This window comes from Triticum urartu, chromosome 2 (assembly GCF_003073215.2).
Source record: "Triticum urartu cultivar G1812 chromosome 2, Tu2.1, whole genome shotgun sequence".
Classification (NCBI taxonomy): domain Eukaryota; kingdom Viridiplantae; phylum Streptophyta; class Magnoliopsida; order Poales; family Poaceae; genus Triticum; species Triticum urartu.
This window is the reverse complement of record NC_053023.1, coordinates 225698719-225706581: the sequence shown is the minus strand read 5'-3', so window position 1 is coordinate 225706581 and position 7863 is coordinate 225698719.

Sequence of the window (7863 nt, the reverse complement as noted above, 5' to 3'; positions counted from 1 at the left end):
ATATTACATCCTTGAGCTCTAAAACCCAAACATCTCTTAACACCGACTCTCAAAGCCAAAGTGACTCTTACCCTTTTTTTTCTATCCTCCAAATATTTATTTCCACTAATACAGCCATGATCCCAGTGGTGTGGAAGACTTGGGCTCCTACTAACTGCAACTTTTTTTTGCTTGGCTCAGAATCAACAACATGATTCAAACGGCGGACAGTCTTCAGCAGCATCGGTGGCCAAATTGTAACATTCGCCTTCTTTGAAAGTAGGTCTAGGAATCGGCGGCCCACCTCCTATATCAGCGTCGTTACATGGTTCAGGTTTGGTGCATGATCAAGGGCCGACTTGGTCTTCATGATGTTCACCCTTCCGATTGGGTAACGCCGCTTCTGTCAAAGAGTGGTGGAACCACTACGCCACCAACAAGACTCAATCATGAAGGACTCTTGCTTCACTGATGTTGCTTATCTCTTGGGAGCTGCGGAAAGAGAGGAATGTGTGGGTCTTTTGTAACACGAGCGTTCCCATGGGGGTAATTGTCGTTAGGACTAAAGGCAAGGCATCTCTGTGGAGTATAGCAGGGGCGAAATGTAATGTAATGAGGTGAGAGTAATTGTAACCTTGGCCTTGGGCCATAAACTTGTAAAACCTTCTTTCTTAGTCGATGAAAATGGCAAGTCTTTTGCCCCGTTTCCAAAAAAATCCAGGTTGAGAAAAAAAAGATAGGTCACTTTTCTACTTGGAAATTAAAGGGGAGTTAGGAGAAAATTTCATTTCCTTTAGACTTTCTCAGAGTTCCCAAAGTGAATTTTTTTTTAGAAAAGGATGATGACCCCGGGCCTCTGTATCTAGGAGATGCATACGGCCACTTTATTAATTATTCTCACAAGACTTTACAAAGTCATACAACAGTAAGACTAAAGTCGTCGTCTAAGCAACAAACTGTCGCTACACCTATCCAGTTGATGAAGGGGCGCAGATAGTCTGGGCCTAATAATACCAAACAGACATCGCAACCAAGCCTAACATCTAAGACATGAGACCCCAACCTAGCCACTTGCCGGGTCTAGGACACACACTGGTCCGACGTGCTCTCAGAGGCCGCCACCGCCAACTGTCACCGCTCCATCTTCAGAACTGTACTGATGCATCAACCTTGCTTGGTCTAGCTATCATCGACGCCACCACGGCGCCCAACGGCACCTCCTCCCTGCGCGCAAGTAGCTGAGCACGTCGCGGACACCACTGATACACCTCAGCGCCATGCTGCCAAGTACCACCGGCCGACACAGCTTGAAGTCATTGGAAGATCTGTTGTGCGTAGCACCTGCCGACCAGGCATGACAAAGCGTAGCACCTGTCGGTCAGGCATGACTTGACATCTCCACCGAAGCTCCGTGCAAGACGAAGCCGCTCCACCTCATGCCTCTGACTTCTAGCGTTGCTCCACAAACGATGCTCCCAAGAGAGAAACGACACCGCAGTGCCGCCATCGTCCGATCTGGAACACCATATCCTAGGGTTTCCCCCGCAGCAGCACGAGTGGGTCGACAGTAGTTACACGACGATGCCTTCATCAAGGTAACGGCGTAGAACGCCGCCATCGTCTGTCGTCGGCTCGGTTTTCACCGGCAACCATGTCTCCACAACTCGCAGCGAGGACTAGATGATGGATCTCGAGATCCGATCACCAAGCTTCTGGCCGGCCACCGCCGACGAAGAAGATGACCACCACCACTGGCTACACCGGCCAGAACAGATCTGCCATGGGTGCCGCCAAGCAGTCCACCAGGCCCTCGACGCCACCGCCGATCTAAAGCCAGATGACATGCCGCCGAAGACCACATCGCGCCGCCGCCCGACCCAGGCCAGCCGCAGCAGCAGCCGCCCGTGGCCCGAGGTAGGGCCGACCGTAGCCGCCGTCGAAGCCAACGTCGTCGCTTCTAGATCGGCCGCACCTCCACACATGTTGGGGCCCCGCACCCCTGAGACGCGGGAGGGAGGAAGAGCCCCCGCCACCGCCATTGGCCTCCGGGCGCAAGCCGCCGGCGTCCTCCGACGGCGGCGGGAGGAGGGGAGGAAGATGGGCTAGGCCCCAGCGGCGGCTAGGGTTGGGGAGCCACCCGAGTCGCCCGAGCGGGGGGCGACGCGGGGGTCTAAAAATGGGGGAGAATTCCACCTTTTAAAAACGGGGGAGAATTTCACTTCCCCGGCCTCTGCACCAACTAGGGATGCATACGGCCATTTTAGTATGAGTACCAAGATAAACATGGCCCTCATAATTTTTTAAATGAGTATCAAGATATTTTTTGATGAGTAGTTCCACGGCACACCAAACTTGATCCTCAATAAATGGGGGAAAAACCCTGTGCATCACCTGTCAATTCTAGGAATTGAACTTGGGTCGTTAGCCTGCACAACCGCATGCCCAACCACTGAACCAAGGCTCTCTTTGCAAAGTGAATTAGTTTCCCAAGATTTATTATTTTAGTTCTAAAACTTTGTGTATCTTTTATTTTGGATTAAAAACAAGGAGATTTTTGTTGGTTTTGTATTCTATAAAATTGTTCTTTTCATTTTAAAATTTGAACCCGTTGTTTTCTAGTTGTATGGGTATGAGGATTTAAACTAACACGACAACTTGGACGGCGTTGAAATTATCAAATGTGTGTTCTTTGGAATGATATATGAGCGTATATTTCATCTCACTTTTTGAGAGTCAACAATAGTTTTGTCGTGTTTTAGAGTTTGATGTACACCCAAACAGTATCTAAAGGGTGAAAGCACACACTTTTGTTTCCAAAGTTATGTGATGCGCTCTTGAAACAAATCATGAATGATCCCAAGAAAGATTGTAGATACTTAGTTGAGGTGAATACATGTTTAATTTCAAAACACATTGTATTTTTCTCATAGAATTGTAAGCCCACTAATAATAGTAATGGGAGGTGCTCTTTATGTTGTATCACCATCCATGTTCACATCCAATTTCCATTCTGCGTTCTTAACCCGCTGTGTATGAGAAATGTTTGTATTTTTCACATAGTTAAAATCCCCCCCCCCCCCACACACACAAATACAAAAAAGGGAATAAGAGAAAATAGAGTCACACGAATAAAAAAATGGAGTAGATGCAAGAGCATCTAATAGTTGTGCACGAGGATCAATTTAATAAGCAACACTGCATAATATTCTATATCTAAATAGCTAGCCCCCTAAACATATTTCTCTCAATATGTAAGCATGCCATCTCAACATGCAACATGCACGAGAAAATGCCCACCTCAATATGCAAATGTGAACCAAAATTTTCATTATATTATAATATTTATATTTAATATTTTTCAAATATCTAATAATAAAATACAAGAAATCATATGTGTGTCAGTTTTAGTCCTCATATTATTATTCGAAATACTCATGTTCCATATAACCAAATCTCATTTAAATATATCGCAAAACATTCCCACAACAACATGCGAGGTATCATCTAGTATAACTAGTGGTGTAATCATGTATAGGCTTTGCTCGTAATGCCATGATTGATAGGCACAACATATTTGTATTGTCATACTAGTAATTATTCGATAATATAGTCATTAGGTTCTATGGTACTACATTCTACATGATTTATGGATTGTAACATAGGAAAAAAAGAGGGTGATAGTCGATTCTACAACATTGTGAAAGAACCTCATAGACAAAATAGAACAAAATATAAACCAATCCAAGCACCACGAACAAAAAAAACACGACAAATAAATGATGCCAAATTGCAATGGTTTATCGAGCTGTATGATAGATAAAGCACATAATCGCCCCACCGTGTAACACACAAAACATATAACTCAATTAATGATCAATAAAACTAATGATTGCATCTTAATTTTTTCCATAGTTTAAGCAAACAAACATAATCAACAACATAAATGATTTTCATGTACAAAATACAACAATATATGAACGAACCTTTTGAGGAATAACGCTCTCCGATCTTACAAGCCTGGTGTGTAGGAGTAGAGGAGGGGTGGTGCTTGAGGGATACAACTGGCATTGGAGAAGACACATTGGCTTTACCCAAGTTTAGGCCCCAATCGTAAAATCCCTACATTCTGTCTATTTATCTTTATTGATGATATGATGAATAACAAGTTTATCTGTGTAGATTTTTTTCCTATGAGATAGACCTTGGGCATCATGAAGCTGCACACGTCCTTTATATAGGCATACCTAGTCGGTTTACTTTGGTTTCTACCAGGGGTACAAAATACGATCAGATGACTCGACTATTATAGGAAACATATCTCCTATAACTAATTGTTCCCTAAATTAGTGCACTAGTTCTTCTCCCTTATGGGTGTCTAGTCGGACGTGAGACTCGGAGTTCCTTAGAAACTCATGTTGGTGATATAGTCAGACTTCGCCTGTACAACACCCTTCCCTAGTGAGTGCCTTAATCACTGACAGAACTCGGGCACCATGGACAATCAAATACAGGACCAATCGTGTACAACAAAATATGATGGATCCTTTGTCCAATAGTGTGGCACTCAAAACAAAAAAAACTCAAGTAACCATTGATTCAACATTGAAACTATTATATTTTTTAGTTCATATTTTTCATGATTACAAAGACCATGTTACAAATTATGTTAGATTAGGCATACAAAAATCATGCATGAAAAACAAAATGATCCAAAACTAAGATCAAGCAACCTTGATTCAATGTACGAACTATTATGTATTATAATTTCCATATTTTCATGCTTATATATACCATGTATTAAATCAAAATCCATAACTATATATTATTGAAATGAACAGAGACCCCCAAGATAACTTCATTCTATAAAAAAATCAATTGGTCATCAAAGGAAAAAAATCTTCCAATGTAAGTAAAAAAATTAAAAACAAATCCGAGCATCATGAACTAAAACACTTGATAGAATAATGCATGAAAAACATGATGATAGTCAAGTGAACAAAACCACCTAAAGCGTGGCGCTCAAAACTAAAACTCGGTTTAGCGCATGGACTACATTTCTTAATTTCCAAAAAATTACGTTACGTGGTTACTCTGATTAATGAAAAACCAAAAATCCACAACAGAAAATTATTTCTTTTACAAAATTTCCACACGCCGACAAAAGAAACAAAGGCAATTTAAATACAAGAAGATAGGAAACAATTGCCAAAAATGGAATCATGAATGACATAACACAATGGTTCTTTGGTTCGTTATGCATGAGGCGTACACATATACATGATTGGCCAGTACTTTAGAAGTCAAATCCGACAACTTAACAAACTTAACAATTTGTCAATGCATTGTTAGTAAAATAATACAATGTCATATATAATTACCCATGCCCACAAGTGCTACCCCTAAACAAATTCATCGGTGTTGCTAACAGAAAATTGAAATTCTAAAATTTAAAATACTGGAACCAATTCGGGTACTATGCATGAAGAAACACGTTGGAATAAAATGCAACAAAACATGTAAATTATCTAGATACTTACTAGTTAGTACCAAAAACCTTACCCACAAAGTGCCACACCCTCACTAATTCATGGGTGTTGCTAAAAGGAATTTGAAATTCTAAAATAAAATATATTGAAACCAATTGGGGTACTAAGCATGAAAAAACATGATGTAATCAAATACAACAAAACATGCCAATTATGTAGGTACTTACTAGTTAGTACCAAAAACCTTAACAATAAAAATGTGAAATTAAATAGAACCTTCTAAAATCTCTTTTTTGACCTTGAAGGGAAAACTAGCATACTAATAGTCGCACAAGAACCTCCAACAGAAATATTTAAAATAAGGCCAGTTGTTTCTACCTAGAGATCACATTTCTTATCGTTAAATGTTTTGTTCCCATTTCCCCATTGTTTGAAATTCCACTTTCTTACCATAAAAATATCACATTTTTCTCCCATTTGCCTCATGTTTAGAACCGAGTAACATAGTATTGGTTTATTCAGTTGGTGTGAACTGTTACTTCTTTAATTCTCAAACTTTCATGGTTAAACTGCCATACATTCCGACATCATAATGGAAAAACCAAAACAACCAAGAACTTATTTTCCAAATTTTCACGCCGTATAAGGAAAACTATCACTATAAGAACCAAATAGGGAACCATGCACAAAAAAATATATGATGTAATCATGCACAATACAACCATTTGGATAAACAAAAGCTCATAATTGACCAATGACGTGATGCTCAAAATAGATAACTCAGGCAATCAATGGTTCTAACACAAAATGTTTATTTCTTGATTTTTCAAAATTTCATGGTCAATAATATGATAAATGTAGGATCAAAGATGTGCTAAATGTGGACTAGAGGGGGGGGGTGAATAGGAGACTACCAAATTTAATACTTTCTTAGTTGCTTCTAGAGGTTAGTGCGGAAATGAAAGTACTCTAGATATGCAACTAGGTGATACACCCTATATTATGCAAAGAGGTAGGAAATAACGAATGCCCCCATGACAACGAATGTCTCACCTAAACCTCCAAGATTATTGGTAAATGCCCAAGTTCCCAATCAGTAGAGATAGATTTTCGGGCAAGCTCCAAACCCTCACAAACTAGACCAGGGCACAACCTTACAACTTGGAAGATCCCGGGAAACATCAATTGTCTACGATTCCCCACAAAACCCCATAGTAACAAGACAAACTCAAGTTTTTTCTGTGGTGAAGTAGTAGATGAGGATCTCCTCTAGCTCTCCCTAAAGGACGTAATCAATGGATGGATAGGAAGGCTCAAGCTTTTTTAGGTGTAGAACAATGGTGGAGAAAGTATTGGATGCACCCCCTTCCTCGTGGGGAAGCGGTGTCCTATTTATAGGTCCCAAAAATACCCTAGCTATGTTGATCTTCTGATAAAGTTGGACGGTCCGACCCGAGTCAGACTGTCTTGACCTGTCAGACAATGTGGGCCGGGGTCCGACGCATGCCCGATCATAAGCAGACGCTTAGTCTGACCTATAGGATGGTCCAACTCAAATCAAAATATCTGACTCGTTCCAGAAAGCAAACACCAAGTCAGACTATCTGACAAGCGCCCGACCCTTACTAGTAGCAAATAACACGCTGGATGTTGGGCTCATTCTCACATGGGATATTGGTGGCATGGCTTATCGTGTTTATCGATTCCCACACTCCAATCCATGGTGTATCCCCTATTAATAGTACAACATACATACAAATCAAAATCGAGAAATCACTGATAGAAAATCGATGTGCCATCTTCTTTTTCCTTTTAGCTAAGGGGGTCGCCGACCAACTTTATGTTTCATGTCCAATGGTGTGTGTAGTGAGAACAAGCTCGTAACATAGTTAGTTGTCTAATCATAATCTCATTAACAGTAAAACCCTTGTTAGGGGCTAGATGTCTTTTCAGTCTCCCCCTTTGGTGGTGATGACAATATAGTTATCCCAATCTAAAAAAAAATATTGTGTAAATCTCATCACTGGTTTTTTAACTTGAAGTTAGGTTGAGTTCGCTCTACATTTGTGCACACACTAGAAATGTTTGCATTTGAATACAAAGTGTAGAAGGTTGAATGAAGCCCCCCCCCCCCTAAAAAACCATTAGAAAATGGAGGTGGTGCAAAAGTGAACATAGATGCACAAGGTGAGTTACACTTTTGCAGCAAATTGTGACATATGGGATGACTAAAAATTACATTGCGCATATAACACAACCATCTCAACATGACAAATAGTGTTGTGTGTGACCTGGAAACAAAAGAATAACATTCCAGGAGACAAATATGAACATGGCAATAACAAGATAAAAGCTCACCAACTAGTTTCTTCCCAAAGTTGCCATGAGGTCAAGAAGT